General features: G+C 37.5%; 1 pseudogene; it reads right to left on the minus strand.

Moving 5' to 3' along the window:
• Window positions 1-11,133: 11,133 nt before the first annotated feature.
• The window catches only part of LOC102772813, a 27,925-nt pseudogene continuing 19,440 nt past the window's right edge, over window positions 11,134-19,618 (minus strand).

The following is a 19,618-nucleotide window of genomic DNA, read 5'->3' on the forward strand; positions in this document are numbered from 1 at the left end:
AATCTTTTATCTCTCAAAATTTTATTAGCAACCTGAATCTTAAGATAAAATGGACAGCAAAAAAACAGTTATTACAAGAACAAATGAGAAATTGATGGGAAAATCCGCTCTTTTAATTGAATTAACAACAAAAAAAATATTTCTTTCATTAACAAGCTAATTAATAAAATGTTCTATTAAAATCTGTGTCAAGCAAAAAAAAATGACATTAATTACTTAAAGAGACCTCTTTTAAGTTACCAAATGTAACATGTAGTTAGGGAATCATTGCTAGTGAGGGAGAAATGATGGTTGAAATGCTTAATATATGTGTAATGGGAGTTATAAGAATGGAGAAGAAAGAAAATAACAATATTTATAGAGATAAAGGCCTTGAAAGTGATAAAATGCCTTAATTTATGAAATGCAGCAACTCTCAAGCAAGATAAATACAAATACAACAGATGGGGACATCATAGTCAAATTGCAGTAATTCAAGAATAAAGACAAATATCTTAAAGATAGTCACAGAAAAATGAATGTTATCTTTAAAAGAGAAACAATGAGATTGAGAGCTGACTATGAATAAAGCATATAAGCCAGAAAGCAATGAAATATGTTGGGGAATATATACATATATTAGATTCTAGTTATTTCAACATTTATATTATCATATCTATCTACAAATTAGAAGTTTATATCCTCTTAAAATACTCACTTAAAATGAAGTCTAAGTAATGACATCTTTTAGAAATTAAAAGTTGACATATTTTTAGCATTAGATCTATATATCCAAGAAATACTATAGAAAGTATGCATGCTAAAGGAAAATGATCCCAGATGGAGAGATAGAATTCTTGAATGGAATGAAGAGCATCAGGAAAGATAAATATGTAGGTAACCTCAAAAGAATATTGACTATAAATGAAGTTAAAGTATTGCAAGATTCTTACATTCTTTGAGAAAAAGTGACAGAGGGGTCTTGAGTTTGATTTCTGGTCAAGGGCATGCTCCTTGGTTGCTAGTTCCATCCCCAGCCCCAGTTGGAGCACATGTAGGAACAACCAACTGATACGTCTCTCTCACATCAATGTTTCTCATTCTCCCACTCCTCCCTCCCTTCACTCTCTCTAAAAATCAATGGAAAAAATATCCATGGGTGAGGTTTAAATGATAATAATACTGCTATTTGTTTCATATATCTTTTAGTTGATTTATAGACAAAAACAGAAGCTTCTGGAAGGATTTGATGTAATTTTTACTTTTAAAGAAAAACCAACCAAAGCCCAAAAGTGATGTTACATCAGTGGCATAGGGCTTATTAGTGAGTGAGCTGAACCTGGAACACAAGGCTCTGGCTGTTCCTCTGGAGTTTTTTCAGCACAACAAATACATGTAATGGCAAACATTCCAGAATGTTCTTAGTAATGGAAATGACCAATTCAAGCTGACAAATTTGAATCTGCCTATTTGCTGTATTTTTGCAGGGGGAGGGGAAGGGTGAAGAAATAAAATAAACAAGAAGAACTATCAGTCATATTATCAGAAGAACCATTGTTCAAGTCCTATTTTTGCCATTTACTACTTTTGTGACCTTGAGCAAATCCTTTAATCTCCCCAAAGTTGTTTCCTGCACCTGTAAAAGATAACAGCCTCTCCTCAAAATTTGAGGGGAAAATAAAATTATTAATATGATATTTATAATGACCAAGCACCTAGCACATGATTGATTAATCATTGCTAATTCCATTCATCTTCATCCTGGGTAAATATTAAACAACTATTAACAATTCTCCAACTTGCACAACCTAAATGTTGCTTCAGAAAAGTTGTTGATTGAGAGGTCCCTATAGGGTAATAGTGGCTTGGTAATAGTTAGTCATGGGAGTTTGCCTATTCTATTCCGTTCTGGGCTTCCTCAAAAGAGAATATAACAAAAAACTTCTTGAGTACACATTTATTTTTAGCTTTTCTACACATGCGTATTAAGAAGATATTACAGTGTTTCATATATTGTTTGAAAAGATTTTATGGTCATCAGAATAAAAATTGGTAATTTGGGGGGGGAATAAAATAATCATTTTACTTTCAAAATGCAATTGCCAATCATAGTCATTTTACTTTCAAAATGTAGTTGCCAATCATTTTTTCTAGTAACAAATATGTCAGCATAATATGTGCTTGAAGGGAAGTGTACACATAATACAATTTTTCTCCTCTTTGCCAGGATGCAATTTTTGCAAGTTGCAACAAACCTCTATAGAACCGAGTTTAGGCAACATCTATCTGTATTAAATTAAAATGATATGGAATTATATTCAGCTGGTCAAGCCATTTTCAGTACACAAAGTAGCATTTCCAACTGAAAAGCAGAAAATGAGCACCTTGCAAATGTTCGTAAACACAATCAATTCATTATGATATCAAGTATCACAAAGTAGGCAGGATCAAAAATAGACAGGGGAGGTAATTACAGCAGTGAGCTTCAGTTTGTTAAGTCCAAACTTATCTTTTGTGATGCCAATCTCCTTCCTGTTGCTTTTATAAAGACTCAGTAAAAGGCACTATTTTTTCCTTTCTTCCCTTCCTTCTAAAGTGGATTAGCAGTCCCAGGATGCTGTCATGTACAGGAGAAAATGTTTGTTCACTTCCATGTTTACATTCTTATATTCCTTCTGTACCTTGAGAAGATGGAAGAAAGGGGGGGGGGAATTCTAATTCATCATGTGCATATAATTCCATATCATACTTTACTTGCTTTGTAAAATGAGCTTTTTCTGTGTTGATTTTGAATACAAAATCATGATGTGCTGGAGTCTACATTGACTTTCTCACTTGGTTTTGTTGTTTTCTGTTTGCTTTTTATAAGGGAGGTGAGGGAAGGGGCTTACATGTGTTCACATATTTAAAGTCATTTTTCTTTCTATGACTCTTCCCTGGGTCTTCAGGAAGTGAGTCAAATCTTTGTTCTTGTCTTAGGTTGGCCTATTTTTCCTATCACCAATAAGTCCACATACTGGTGACTTGGTGCCTTTTGCTGGGCTAAGAGCTCTCATTGCTGGTTTTTCCACTCTGGGAATAATTGAGATATATCTATGTATGACTCTGCCTAAATTGAAAATGAAAAACTTTTACCCATTTACTTAGGAATTTACAAAGGTTAAAATAAATGACTTTTTTTTTCTTTTATAAGATGGTGGATCCTTCCTTATAAAATAATTACATTTAGAGCATCTTTAAATGTATCCCTAATTATTTCATACCATTTCATAAGAGATTTATATACTATTTTAACCTTTTTGCTAGTTTCTAAAAATATAATTGGTTTTTTATAAAAGTAACTATGTATCATATAATTTGCTAAACGCATTTATTAGTTCTGGGTAGCCTTTTTTCAAGATTTCTTAAGATTTTTTTAAATAAATTTGATCACATAGGCTACAAATAAAAGTGACTTTTATCTTTTCTGATCTATAAGCATTTCATTTTTCTTTTTCCCTTTAATAAAGTGGCTAGAACTTTCAATATAATGTTGAAAGAAATGATAAGAGCAAACATATTTTGTAGGATCCCTTTATCACATTCACAAAGTCCTATTACTAGTTTGCACAAAAATAATGTTTAATTTTGTCATTCCTTTTTCTGTAACTATTAAGATAGTCCCATGTTTTTGTTTTAATTTGCTGATTTTTGTGTATTATCAATTGCTGCATAATAATATTACCACATATTTAGCAGCTTAAAACAACATATATAAATTCCCATTTTTGGTTATAAGTCAAAGTTCACTATGGTGTGCTTAGAAGTCATCACTCCATTCTAACAAGTGAAAAACTGAACCAACTGAAAGTCAAGAAATCTCAGATCTGGCAGAGAACTGAGCTACAGGACAAACTAATGACCCCCAAAATTAGGGAGGCAGACATGCAGGTAGAAAGAATGAATCCCAACTTACTGAGCAAAACCCCACAAGGGTAGGGAAACCTAAACTATAACTGAAGTATAACTGGAGGCTCCGTGTGGACTTGTCTGGAAATTAAAAGCTCAGGGGATAGGGGCAATGATAATGGGGCCTGAACATTTTTGTGAGTTTTATCTCTAGGAGCTGTACCAGGTTCTGACAATAAAAATTGTAGGAAAATGCCCTCAGATGTTAAGCAGGCTAGAGGGGCAGTGCAGGAGGCATCTGATGGATGTTTCTCACCATTTCCTTCCCACTCCCTCTAAAAATATCAATAAATATCCTATATAATAAAAGGGTAATATGCAATTGACCAAATGGCAGAATGACCGGTCGCTATGATGCGCACTGACCACCAGGGGGCAGACGCTCACCACAGGAGCTGCTCCTTAGTGGTCAGTGCGCTCTCACAAGGGGAATGCTGCTCAGCCACAAGCCAGGCTGATGGCTGACAGCTGGCAAGCACAGCAGTGGTGGCGGGAGCGCTAAGGGTGTCCAATTTGAGTGTAGGCCCACTCCCGTAGGCCGGACTTCAGCAGCAAGCTAACCTATCGGTCGAAGCACGTGGTCAGTGCACGTAATAGCAAGCAGTTGAGTGGCCTTAGCATATAATTAGCATATTATGTTTTGATTGGTTGAACAGTCGACTGGTCACTGGACGACTGGACACTTAGCATATTAGGCTTTTATTATATAGGACTAGAGGCTCAGTGCACAACATTTGTGCACTTGAGGTGAGTGTCCCTCAGCCTGGCCTGCGCCCTTTAGCAATCTGGGAGTCCTTGGGGGATGTCTGGCTGACGGGACAAGGCAAAACGGGCTGGACATGCCCTGGAGCCCTCTGGCAGTCCCTCCCCAGCCAGTGGGGTCCCTTGGCCTAGCCTGTGCCCTCTTGCAATCTGGGACCCCCTCAGGGGGATGTCGGAGAGCCAGTTTCAGCCCAATCTCGCAGGCAACTCCCCTTGGGAGGGCACCAGATGCAGGGCTCATGGCTGGCGAGCGCTGCTGCTGCTGTGAAGTGAGCCTCTCTAAGGACTGATGGGGCACGAGCCCGCGGCAGGTGCAGTGGGGCCAGAATGAGCGGGAGAGGCAGGTAGGAGCTGCAGGTGGCGTTGGACTGTGGGTTTTGGCCTGATCCCTACAGGCCACCCAGAAAGGCCCCACCCATGCACGAATTTGGGCACCAGTCCTCTAGTTTAAGATGAATATATTAAGTAAATGCTCAATTGAAACCATAAAAGACAGAAAAAGAATGGCAAACAAAAATAGGAACAAAGGCAACAAATAGAAAACAGTAACACATATGGTAGATATGAATCTAGTTATATCAGGAATCACATTGAATATTAATAATCTAAATATACCAATGAAAAGACAGATATGTCAGTGTATTAAAAAAAAAAAATTAGGCCCAACTCTATGTTGTCTATAAGAAACCCACTTTAAATACAAAGGCACATATAGCTGAAAAGTAATGGGATACAGCACCAGAAGTGAACTCTAATGTAAACTATACATTTGGGGTGATAATAATGTTTCAATGTAGGGTCATCAATTTTAACAAGTGCACCACTCTGGTGGGAGAAGGTTGTTAAAGGGGGAAGTTACTTTAATTCTATTATATGCTGCCTTAGAAGTCCATAGTCATACATATATGTTGTATTCTATTCATAGTTCATCCAGTCAATTCACTTCTTTTTAGTTTACCTGTTAAGATAACTTAAGATTTTTTTATTTCTTTTAAAGGCAAAACTTTACATATTATTTAAAATTTTTTAATTTTGGTGAAGTTCACTGAAAATGTCCAGATACTTGCTCCTCCTCCTCCTCCTCCTCCTCCTCCTCCTCTTCCTCCTTTTCCTCCCCCTTCTCCTTCTCTTTACCTTTGGCTATTTTCCATTTTATATACTTTAATTTTCTATTGAAATATATATATACCTATATACCAAAGTTATATATTTCACTTGAGTCAATGTAGGTCAAGTATTTGATTTCAGCCTTAGGTCAAAAGTTTGAGGAATGTGATCCAAGCAAGGCAATCACTTTTAAGATGAAGATTCTTACCCAGTCTTCTCTTTTTTGATTTGGGCATCCTTTTAAGTGCGCAGAAAACAGAGACAACCAGTGACTCAGAAACCACTCACATCATAAGTGTCTAAAAATGATATTTTCCTCAGCTAATATATCACATTTGGTGGAAACTTGTGAATTGATCTCAATAATAATATACAAATCCCCTAGAATTATCTTTCTTCAATTGTAAAACTGAACCAGGGCAGACCTATGGAATTATTCATCTTGAGGTGTATGCCCTAGTAGTGATATACTAAAGTTAGGCATTCTCTAATTTTCCTTTCTTCTCTTCCATCCTAATTTTATTATTGCATGTCCTTGTTTTCCCTTAAAACTCTCTGCCTTAATTTATCTAAAATTAGTTATTTTATTTTACTAATTTATTTATTCCCTTTATCTAAATTCTAGCTCACTTTTATCATGTGAATGAAATAATTTAAAACAATTTATCTTGATTCATTCTTAATAAGTTTTAAAAAGAAATTAAAATACCTTTGGATACTTCAGAGTAAATTGCCACAGGTTGGTATCTTCATTAGCCTATAATTTCTATGTCTCCTAAGACATAATGGTTATTTTGTATGTGAGAGTAAATTGTAAATTTGGTTACACTTAGGGGATTTCCCCATTCTATGGAACTTGGATTAAGCTCTTATTTTGACACCGACTTTTATTTCAGCATAAATCAAATTCAAGCAACTTGACCAAATCATTAAGGCTGTTTCTGCCCAGTGAAAAGGAACAACAAACTTATAAACACTTGATTCAAATCACAATTTTTTTCCGTTGACATTATTGACTGAGTATATTTTCTGGATAATGCTCTCTTAGTCACATGAATCTCACATTTAAAAAAATCTTTTGTAAGAAAAATTGAAATGAATAAAAATTCTCTGAAAAATTCCATAAAAAGTGGTTTCCGGGATTAAAGATAAGAGCTATAGTAATGTCCAGAATTTTTATTTGTGATTAAACCTCTGGTAATATTTATGTACTTAGAAGTGAACTTGTTTATTTGCAAATACAACTTGTCTCCTAAAATAGGATAAATAAAAATAATTGTGTTGAATTTTTAAATTTTGTATGTTAATAAACACCCCTCTTCAACTAAAAAGAAAGAACACCTTAGACCAGCAATTTTCAACCGGCGTGCTGTAAGAATTTTTAAAACATGCAATACCTGAGTACTAGGTCAGGGCACTGACCTTTTTTCCCTTAGATTGTCAAATTAAAAAATGACAACAGCCAACACAACAATAGTCATCCAGTGTAAATGAATCAAAAGTATACCTACTGTTTTGTCAGATCAGCAAAAAGTCCATTTTTGGTGTGCTGCAGAATTTTAGGAACTCATTTATGAGTGCCATGAGATGAGAGAGGTTGAAAATCTCTGCCTTAGACAAGCATGTTTCCCACTGCATATCACACACAACCTATGATACTGGGAGTCAACACTGAATTGTGGCCACGAATAAAATTAAATAGAATAGAATGGCAAAAAAAAAAAAAAGGAAACATCAAAGGACCTCCCATGTGATATTTTTCTTGTAAGTCACTTAAACTATATATGCCTGTTTTTGTGTGTCTGGATGTAAAATGTAGGTTGTGGTCAAACAATCTGAAAGCCACTGCCTGAGACAGCACAATGGCGGCGACCAAAATAACAATGCGATGGTGAAAGCATCTGTTGATGGTAGGCAGGCCCGACAAGCTTCTGCTCTGGTGAGTGACTGCCATCATCTATAAACATTCTTAAGTTAAAAGTTCTTAAGCACAAGAATTTGTGAAACCCCAAAAAGCCAGACTTCAGCCACTGGAATGTGTCTCAGCACAATTCTAACCTCGCTCGGGCTTGTCAACATGTCCTCAGTTTAAGAAACACAACAGTCTGGTGGGGAATTTGAGAGACACTTTTATGAGATGCTTTTGCAGCCTTTTCTGTACCATGGGTTTGCCTTTCTCCTCTCACTGACTCAGCAAGAAAAACGTAACCAATTCACCTTCTGTCTTCTCTCTTTGTCCAAGCAGAGCTGAGGGCTCCATTAAATCACCTTCCCATCATTGTCTTTTCTGGCTTTTAATTACTACTTTTACAGACTATCCATTGTCCAATAACATAGTCTCAGAAAATACATTCCGGAGAGAGACTTGATGGAAATCTGCTATTTGTCCCCTTTTAGTCTACTCATTCCCTATTTAACCACAACTAAAGCAGTATCTGGCTGCGATCCTTTTATGTACAACTTTCAGCAGTTTAATCATTTCCTTTGTGATCAGGGGTATTTGTTAGTGGTAATAATGGGCACAATGGGAAGTCTTATGTGAGCCTCAATGCATATGACGAAAGGACTGCCCTCCTTTATTCTGACAGCTGAGAGTAAATTTGCTGAAGTTTGAACGAGGTAATGCTCTCGGGAAGTGGCTTGGGAGAAGTTTCCCCCGCCTCCCAACAGTTTTCATGATCCTCTTGGTCCCACAGGTGGTTCCATCAATGCCCCATGAAAATGTAACATTGGACTCAGGCCTAATTTTGATGTTTAGATAGGACATTAAATCACAGTGAGCTGTTAATCCCAGGGGACCAAGTCCTTCCTACTCTCTCTCTCCCTGCCCCCTCTCATTTTGTTCTATCCAATCTTCCCCAACACTCCTTTTCCAGGTGTGACCATCAGTGGGCTAATAGAGAACTGTGTTTAGATAAAACAGAATGTTTACTCTTGACCAAGTGGATTTTCAACCTTTTACAGCTATGGGCCATTCATATCCATCTGTCCCCAACATTTAAATTTTTCTGCAGCTTCATACCCATAGAGTCTGAACCCCGTCTCCCAGTGTGAAGTTATTACATTTCTCAGGATGGCATTTTACAACATGATTTAGTATTAATCATCAAGTGTGGTCTACTCTTAAGAGGTTCTCAAAGGTATCAGTAATTTATTAGATCTAAAAGTAGCTCTGGCTAATTTACATCCTTTAATACACAAATAGGTCTAGGACTAGGTTTAAGTATTCTCTGTACGTCTTATGTATGTATGTATGGATGTATGTATGTATGTATGTATGTATTTATTTATTTATTTATTATTGCTACTGTGCTTTTAATGGAGGGAGATATAAAATGCATCAATGCATAAGACTGTTTTAATACTCATTAGCATAGTGATTAATGTAAAATTAGGAATACACAGTCTGTTAAACCTCAAAACTTCAATGTTTCCTGCAACCTCAGATAATGGGAAGGATTCTTAGTGTTTTACCCACTACCTTTATTAAAGTTCTAAAGAGTGTCTGGGGTGGGGGCTGGGCCTGAAAATAATAGAAGTTCTTTTTCAGCTGTGGTTCAAGCATGCCAGTGAAGCTGTATGGTGAACAGCACTGCCGGACTGTGAAATTTCCCCCAAAGCACTTTCTCGATGACAACATCACAAACTTTAAAAATAATTCCAATATCATATACCAAAGCAAGTTGAGTGGCTTAATAGCTTAAAGGTCTGGAAAGCAACTATAACAGAGAATTTAAAAACATTATAAATCCCATTTCTCTCCTACAGAGAAACTTTTTAAAGCATGGACATGACTTTAAGTATATTAAGAAAACATCAGCTTTCATAAAGCTTCAATAAACACCCTGAGGCACAAGTGTTCTAAACAGCCTGTTCACTAAAATGTCACCGCATTATACTTCTAGAGGTAAGGCTTGCGGTAAGAGGACATTACATTTATCCCTAGCTAAAAGCACCAGGTGTCAAGATCAACTTCTATTTACATGGGATGCACCCATAACCAGCCCTTAGGATAATGAATAGTTCAAATACTACATTTTCAACATGTTTTGCCTTTTGCTCTTTGATTAGTCGGCATTGGGGATCCTTTGCCTGCATTTCTTCAGAATATTTTTGAACAGGTTAGGATTACCTAGGATATCGTCTTGAAGCAATTCAGAGCCCTTCTAAAAGAGCTCACTCGATTCTTTAATATTATTTAGAGAATAAAATAAAGACAATATTTATAGAAGTTAAGTTTATTCCAAAAAATAATATAGAAAATAACATAGGCTAAAATGTTGTGTAATTAATGTCAAAATTTGCCCAAGATGTTTGGTACACATTTTGGCTTAAAAGAGGTCACTATATTCTCAAGGTTAGCTATTTGTGTGAAACATTCTATATAATAAAAGGCTAATATGCAAACCAACCGAACAGAAGAATGACTGGTCGCTATGATGCACACTGACCACCAGGGGGAAGACGCTTAATACAGGAGCTGCCCCCTGGTGGTCAGTGTGCTCCCACAGGGGGAGCGCTGCTCAGCCAGAAGCTGGGCTCATGGCTGATGAGCCCAGCGATGGTGGTGGGAGCCTCTCCTGCCTCCATGGCAGCACTAAGGTTTTCCGACTGACGGCTTAGGCCCACTCCCTGTGAGGAGCAGGCCCAACCCGTCAGTCAGACATCCCCCAAGGGATCCTGGACTGTGAGAGGGCACAGGCCAGAATGAGAGACCCCCTCATCCCCCAAGGGCATGAATTTTTTGCACTGGGCCTCTAGTACTATATATTAATCAAGCAGAAGAAATAATGATTTCTATCACTAACAGAAGAAAATCCACAGCAAGGGAAATGTCTAGAGAAGGATAATCAAAAGGTTAAGGAAGGTTACTAGCTTTAATCAACAGCTTGATAACAGAGTTATCTCATTTTTAAACCTGCAGCATTTTAATGTACTAGTAACAACCCAAGCTAAGGAGCCGTGGAGGCTTATAAAAGAAATATCCACTAAGATGCTGTATTGCTAGTGTAGGGGTGGATTAACTTAATACTTTGTAAGAAGGAACTGAATCATCTCAGCATCAACAAGCAGCCGTTTTCTTTTACACAGTAACTCCTAATTTGATGAATTATTTCTCTTCACTAATTCAAAATTCAGCAACAAAGAACTAAGCTGACTGGTCACACCCAGAAACACAATGATTTGGCAAGCTGCAGTCACTCTGTTCATGAAAGTGTGATAATTTCCAGAATAGTTGCTTGACACTAGTACTCCATTCCTTCACATCTATAGAGGAATTCGATACAACCTCTTTTCTTCATCAACTTTGAGCTTCATCCAGGCAGAGATCAGAAACTACTGGGGGGCCATAACAGTCTGGGGAGAGTTGTGTTCCTCTTGTAGGGGTGAATTAAGTGGTACTTCCTTGGCCTCCTTTTGAAGTATCTCCTGAGGATAACTGGCCGAGGTTTCCTGTCTTCTTTCCTGGCGAGACCCAGTCAGTTGTGTTGAAGGAACGCCTGGAAGCGGTCACAGGACTCACAATCTTTTGTTTGCCAGCTCTGTCGTCGGTACTAGGCGCTTCCTTGGGATATCCTTCTTTACATGAGGGTGGGATGAGCCACTCTGAGAAGGGATTGTTCCTTATCACGTGGAAGGAACCAGCAATTCTAGAAGGAGCCAATGTGTTTGGTGTCTTAGCTTGTTCTGTTGGCTCTTTTTGGAAGGACAGAGTCACATATTCAGGGAATCTATATACTTCTCAGATTCATGTTTAGAGTCCACGGGCCTACCATTTTTATCCTTCTCTTCTTTCTCCAGCAGCTATTTACACACAACTTCCCTCTCACAATTTTCACCACACACACTCTGCAAAGCTTGGACAGGGCTCATTGGCTTTGCAGACCTCCTGGACTTTATATATGGGTCCTGAAGGTTCTGGACAAGCCAATCCTCAATAATCATGCTGGGAGTGGACAAGGGTTTTGTGGCCTCTGTGTGATCATTCAGACACTTCAGATTCCCCTGGTTTTCAACCTCCACGCCCTTGGGGTGCTTGCCCTAACAATGGTACAGGAATCGGACTTGACAAGACAATCATTCCCACTGCAGGACTCCTGAAACACCTGCAACAAGACTTAAACTTCTCCCTCATCTCACAGCTGCCATCCCCAGGCTTCTCCATATTTTAGGATTCTAAGGGAGCCAACAGCCAATCAGGAAGATTCATGTCATCTTGATCCAGAAGCTTTAGATCTTCAAACTTTTCAGTATCAGTGAAGCAAGAACTGGGGGTAGAATAACTGTTACTCTTTTGGAAACGAGTTTTCAGGAACTTCTTATTGTTGATTCTTGTGGAGCCAGTTCTCCAAGCCCTTTAGGTTGCCCCAGACCTTATTCAAGAAATTGCAGGCTCTGGCAGAAGTCGGACTATTCTTCAAGGTCTGCTTTTGGGTGAGTCACCTCTGGAGATTGGTGCTCTGTGTGTGAGAAGCCTGATAACCATTGACAGGTTTGCTTCCAAGGAGCCATTCTCTGAGAGAGACAACTGTGGTGCTGATGTCTGCTCTGGCAAGCATCTTTTCTCCATGGAGGGCCCAATATTTGATGAATTAGGATGAGCCATCAAGTGCTCAGGAATTCAGATGGTTTGGGGGACCCCAATGTGGTGACGGTCTGGCGCAGAGCAGCTGTGTCTGCTTCAAAAAGGAGGACAGTCAAATCTTTAGGTTTGAGAGTCAAACTGCCGAGTCTTTCCAGACACACAGAGACTTGACTGGCTAGCTCTTCATCCAGTTGATGAATAAGATAATTGAATGTGCCCAGAAACCACTAGAGCTATTAGGCCTGCTGAAGTGTCTCCTCTTTACACTGATAGATGAGATCCACCTATTCATATAATCACACCTCATGGCTTCAAAGGCATTCTGAGTGATGGCTTATGTATCTGTGTTTTGATCTCCCACAAATTACCTTTAATTTGCTGCTCAGCCCACAGAACTCCACCAATAGCAAGCTCCAAGTTCCTCTGTGCATCACAATACCTCAAAGGGGGCTCTCTATTAATTAATGGAGCCATTCTGATCCTATGAGGTATTGATTCTTCTCACTGTTCCAGCTACAAGTGCAACTCTGGGTGATCCAAGGGGACCTTCAGTGGAGACACACCACCTGATGCAAGCCAAGGGCCAAAAAAGTTGTCAATGTTTTTTAAAATAAGAAAATATGGGTATCAAACTTACCCTTTTCTCAGAATTTCTTCACCTTCATGAAAAGGTAGAAGAAAGAGCCTGCCCGCTGGGGAAGATTAAATTGAAAAATAATTTAATTAAAATGCATCTGTTCTTGCCAGTCTGCCAGGATCTAATCATTTCAAATGGTACTCTTCCAGCCCAGAGTGGCCTTTGTTCTTATTTTGGAAATAACACAAATCTAATATTTCACAAATACCTTTTATTTTGTAAATCCAAAAATTCGCCCTCTCAAAACCACATCTAGCAGAATGTCATAATAATATTTTGAAAGTGGAGAAGAAACCAGAAGAAAAAAATGATTTCATAATCTTTCTAAATTTTCAGGAAATATTCATACTACATACAAATATATATGGCATATATCAATCACAATGTATTCGTCATAAAGTATAAATTATTTAAAAAATATGTTGTAAAATTAACAACACCTGTGCCCCTTTATCTTGAACCCTAAATAATCTCTTCAGACTTATAAAATTAATCCAACCAATTTTAAAGACAACAAAGCTTTGCATGCAATGTTCCAGAATGCTGCTATGGGGCCCCAGAGTGCCAGTCTTTTAGGGATATCCACCAATTGACTACCAGTTAACTTGAGAATAAAAATAATTTGATAAGAAATGCAATCTAGGAATTTGGATCTCATTCTTTCTGACAAGTATAAAGAATCTGAGGATTTGCAAGCTTGCCTTGGAAAAACAGGACGAACTACAAAGCTCACTCGAAGTATAGGTGGGCAGGGCAAGGGCTATCTTTTAGATCCACCAGGTTAATAGGTAACCAGCTCATTGAAGCTTTGGCAAGTTATGTGATCACTGTGATAACTGAACAATTGCCACCCCACTTGGTATTGCCCTATATCACCTCACCACCTCTTATGACCCCTCAGATCATAATATAGAAAGATAATTCACCATTTATGATTTATGATAGCATACATTTTATTAATTATGATATTTATTAAAGTCTGTTATGGATCCACTGCTTTCCTTGTGCGCTGCTCTTTGAGGGCAATTTCATCCATTCTACTGTCTTAGCGTCACTTACAAGCAGATGACTTCTAAGTTTTCTTCACTAGCCTAGATCTCACCCCTGAGCTTCCAGGTAGACATCTCACCAGCACAATCCACAGGCATCTCAAATTCACTGTGTTCAGACCAGAACTCACTGTCTCCTTTCAAATCCCCTTCCTCCATCAGCATTCCCTTTTTATTTTAGTGAAATTACAATCTACCCAGTCAATGGAGAGAATGGAGGGATTCCTGGCTCTTCCTCTTGGCCTTCATAAATAGTGCAGCAGGTCTCAATATTTTTTAGTTTGGCCTTTCACCTTCATCTCTTTCATTTATTCAGCAAGTGTGTAGTAAGTGCCTACCACACGCAAGGCACTCTTCTAAAGTTGAGTTTACTTTGAACATTAAAAAAATCCCTGCCCTTGTGGAGCTTTCATTCTCATTGTAGGAGACAGAAAATAAACAATAAATATAATACATTAATTATAAGAAGCTGATGTGTTCAACTGACTAGCACATTTAGCATATGATAGTGAGGATCAGAAATATAGAGAGGATTAGAACTTTGTGGGCTAGTCAAAGTAGACCTTATTGATAAAGTAAAAGTTGAGCAAAGATTTAAAGAATCTATCTAAGTTAGTTATGCAAATATGGGAGAAGTGTGTGGAGGATGGTAATGACCAAGTCAGGGGGTGTGTGGTGTTGGAAGAGTAGCAAGATGAGTGAGCCTGAAGATCACCTCCTTAGTCAAGATCATACTATTCCTTCTAAATGTTCCCTTTCCAGTCGTGTCCCTCTCTACTCTGTCTTTTACCAGTCCTGGAAGTTACTTCTCTGCTACTTAAATTGCTGTGATTCTCCCCTTTAAACTTTTCAATGACTCTACACAGACCATGAGAAGCAGTTAAACTGAACTGGTGTATAAAGGTTTCCATAATCTGCTTTGTGTTTACTTCTATAGGTGTATCTCACTCTTCATCCCATCTACTTGATGTCAAATAATACTCAACTCTGTAGTTTCAAAGACATCAATTTTTGCCTCTATAACTCTATCTTCTGCATTCTTTGTGAACTTTCTATCCATCTTATATCTGGCTAAATAATACTCATCATACTTCACCTCTATCTACCCCCAACACAGATAAAATTCAGTGCAGCTCTTTTTTTTCTATCTATGCATATCTTTAGTTTTTCTCTTATTAATTATGTTATAAATACATTTTTATTTAGGCCTGTCTGAGTGTAAAGAATGCATGCCTTCTGGAGAGCCCAGTAAATATTTGTTGAATAGATAGATGATTACTTTCATGTCTAAATTGTTATAAAATGGAGAGATTTCAGTTGAACTTTAAGATGAACTTTCAAATGTTTCCTATTGTTTTAAGATAAAATTCCAGTTTCTTTGCCTGGCTTGGGCCTCCAAATGTTAGATCTATTTGGCTTTTCAAATTATATGTGTGTAATCATTCATCTGTTCAGTCATTTTTTTAACTGGGTATCCCCTACACAAAAGGCATACCATCTTTATGCTTAAGGATTTAAAAGCTTAATAAAAACATTATATATAGTGTATATACTGTCCTCTATTTACTATAACTTCAGTTATCTGGTTGCTTGATAAGGTCTTTGTTTTCCCACAAATACACTGTTCTCATTTTAGCCTCCAAAACTCTGCTTTAATGTTCTCTTATTCTCTTTCTTGGGAAACCTGTGTTTTCCCTTCTATACTCCATAGTGTCATTAGAGTGAATATTTGCTGAAGAACTTGGTATGTCTAACACTAGAATGGGCTAAAGAGGTCTATGGGCTAGTTATATTTGGAGATGGTTAATTAAAGCATGGACAAGTATTGTCCCAAGCCAATTTGGAATTCATCGCATATAGTGTGATGAAGGCCTGGGGTGGGGCAGAAGCTAGGAGAGAGGGGACAAAGAGAAAGAAAATTGTGGGACATCTATAATACTGTCAAAAATGAAAAAAGAAGAATAGTGATCAATACACTTCATTGAAGACAATTCTAGTTTCAAGATTCTAACACAAATATTCAAAATGAAAGAAAATAAATGAACACATCTTAATGAGGAGGAAAATCAATGAGAGGAAAATGGTTATGTGGTTTTGTTTGTCTTCTCATTGAAGACAACTTCAGTTCTTTTCTATTTTCTCCATCTGTTCAGCAAAGGTTTAGCTTTCTTATGACTAATTGCAGTTGCTTAGTATTAATTCATTGTGATGAAAACCAAGAAAATACATATGGATTTAACATTTATTTGAAGCTGTTATATTTATATTCTCTTTTTTTCTTTTTCTCTTGACCTTCTTTCTGGCAAGTAGAATACTCTATGTACCCTGATGTGTCATAATTTCCTTGAAAATACCAGAGTCCTTGCATTAACAGTATGTAGAAAAAATAATAAATCAGTGGAATATTGCAACACATTTCCCCACGAGGAACATTATTATGAATGATAAACATGTAGAGAAAGACCCACTGACCCAGATTGCAATTAGTTAGTTTGCAACTTCCTGTGCTTGGGAAGCTAGTTCCTCCTTTCAATAGCATTAGGGGTCTAATTGTTTTAGAAGAAGCTATGAGGATAATAATGAGAAAACCCTCTCCTAACAAGGGAACGTTGCTTATATATACTTAATTATATAGGAGGAAAACATTACAACCTTATATTTTCAGGTATCAAATGTATATGGTATGTCCCTTCACTATTTTCTAATCTTTGTGGAGAGAAGTGATTGCAATGACTACAATTTTTTATTAGTTGGTTATTATACCTTGAAGTGATGTGAAGGCATTATTTTTCTATCTCTTGTGGTTTTAGGTAGATTACAATGGACTCTTCTCAATACGTCAGCCTTATTCACTTCGTCTGTTATAGATCTGAATTCCATACAAAGGATTCGTTTTAGATTTAAGCAGTCACTCAGATGATGTGTTTTGGAGCCATTTCTCTGCACACGTGATTGCCCTCACACCAATACTGGATACCTGAAACTTTACCAAGGGAGGTATGTGACCATAGGAGAAAAAGAGGTATCAGCATTCAGGCTCTGGCATTAGTGCACGGACTATACTCTGAGTCTCATAGTCTACTTTTTGCCTCATCTTTCCCATATGTAAAGGAGAATGATGATACTTATTCCTTAGAGCTAAATATTAAATGAAATAGTCCTAGCCAGTTTTCTCAGTGGTTGGAGCATCAGCCCTAGGACTGAAGGGTCTCAGGTTTGATTCCAGTCAAGGGCACGTACTCCAGTTGCAATCTCGATCCCAAGCCCAGGTTGGGTGCATACAGAGCAACCAATCCAAAGTGTCTCTCTCACATTGATGTTTCTCTCTCTCTGTCTCTCCCCCTCCCTTCCACATTCTCTAAAAATCATTGGAAAAAAATATCCTCCAGTGAGGATTAACAAAAATAAATAAATAGGTGGATGAAATACATACAACCTACTATGACTATAACTGGTCAACAGTAAATGCTTTAAAAAATTTTGTAACCATTCGTATCATAAAATATTCATCGTTTTGATTTGCTGTATCCATACCCTGTCTCTAGTGAAGATGAAGCCTTAAACTAATACACAGAAAAATGTTCCTTTCTTACTGGATGAGAGAACATATGGATTAAACTTCATAAACTGCAAAGAGTTCCAAGTGCTCTATAAAAACAAAGAAGTGGTCTAATTAGCATTTTAAAGGGCAAAGGGAAAACAAAAGGTTTGGGTACCTGGGGATAGAAGAAAAAGGCTGAAAGGAAATTCAGTTATTTCATACGTTTTCCAAGTGCCTTTCTTTGTCATGTATTAGAGAATAAAATTCACCTCTGTGTGGTTATTCAATGAAAGAAGGCCCATGAGACATGATTCATCACATAGATTGAATTGAACAAAGCCAGGCCAGCGAGCCAGCCCTGCACTTGGGGCAGAGGGAATTGCTAGCCTGGGCACATTCTGACCAGCCAGACATGTGCCAAGGGTAACACGAATCTCTGAGCCAAGTGAGCGAGTACACTGAAAGTTGTAACATCTGGGAGCAGCTGTGTGCTATGAACAGAATAAAAGTGAGGTTGGCAACATTTCCCTCCCTGTGTTTTGCTGTCCAATCACCCACCCTACATAATGGAAGTCAGGCCGGGATGTGGACAGTAACCTTTGTAGGTGCCCACCTTCATTGTAAATATATCTAGACAGTTTTAGAGCTACTTGCAGAGGGAAAAACTTGGGGCGGGAGGATTGACAGTAATCATGCCACGATCATTTCCTTTATTCCTACTATCTTGCACAAAATAAAACACTAAAAAAATAAGCACCTAATAGCTGCTCAATAATTTTTTAGTACATAAAAGAATAAAAGCATAAAAGAAATCATGCAAAAGGTTGTCTTTGGAATTGCCTGCAGATCATATATATATATATAGTGACTTACTAGTAGAAATGTGGTCACAGCTCAGATTTCACCAAAAATTTCTACCAAGTCTCTGTTCTACCCTGGTGAGACTGAAGCCGGTGACCTACAAATCAGGATGGTCATCGCAATTCCTCTAGCATCTCTACCTGCATCTGAAAAGATTCCAGATGCTAGCTTAAGCCAACATGATTATCTTCCAGGAGAGTCAGAATACACTTCGAAAATACCATAAACCCAGAGCAAGACAGAATTTTCCTGTAAAGAACTACTCAAATATTTTAACTTATAAAATATGTAATAAGATGCTATTTCCTAAGGAATTCCTTTTGTTACTTAGTGCTACAGATTAAGTACCTTAAGCAAACATACTGTCAAAATGTATAATAAAATATATGTATTAAATTATATTAATCTAAAGTTTTCTCATGCAAACCCTGAAAACTAACTCTTGTAATTGTGTACCATAATATATTTAGCTGCATTTTGAGTTCATTAAGCAAAATTAATCATTATAACACGTTCATATCGATGCACAGAAAATTGCATTATGTTGATAATATATTTATATGGATAGCTGATCTCCCATTGAAATAGTCATCACAGGAGGGAAATTCACTATAAAAAAACACCAATTGTGTTGTGATGTGGTGTATTGTTCATAAACAATAAAGTGGAATAAAACAACTTCAATTTTTTTGTCTTATAGAAATGTTGTCTACTAGTAAAGTATACTTTGCTATAGATAAAGAGACAAGTGTCTCGTTGGTTATTTTATATGGCTGTTATCTAAGAGCTATTCAGAGAAGCTAGTTCTACTTTTGGATTGGGAATCACATCAGTCTTAGAACATATAGTCATCCTTTTTTTAAAAAAAATGGGAAAATGGGTTTTATTCTTCCAAGAAAATATCTCACAAATGAATATCCCCTTTTCTTTTCTTTTACCTTTATCCAAACCTATTCTTTTTTTATTATTGTCTAAAGTTTTACATATGTCTCCTGTTTCCCCAATTGACCCCCTCTCCCATCCCTAACCAGCCCAGGCAAGCCTCCACCGCCCCAGTGTCTGTGTCCATTGGTTACGCTAATATGCATGTATACAAGTCCTTTGGTTGCTCTCTAACCCTCCTCCCCTACCATTTGTCTCTGGATCAT

Source organism: Myotis davidii, unplaced genomic scaffold (assembly GCF_000327345.1).
Source record: "Myotis davidii unplaced genomic scaffold, ASM32734v1 scaffold71, whole genome shotgun sequence".
NCBI classification, from domain to species: Eukaryota; Metazoa; Chordata; class Mammalia; order Chiroptera; family Vespertilionidae; genus Myotis; species Myotis davidii.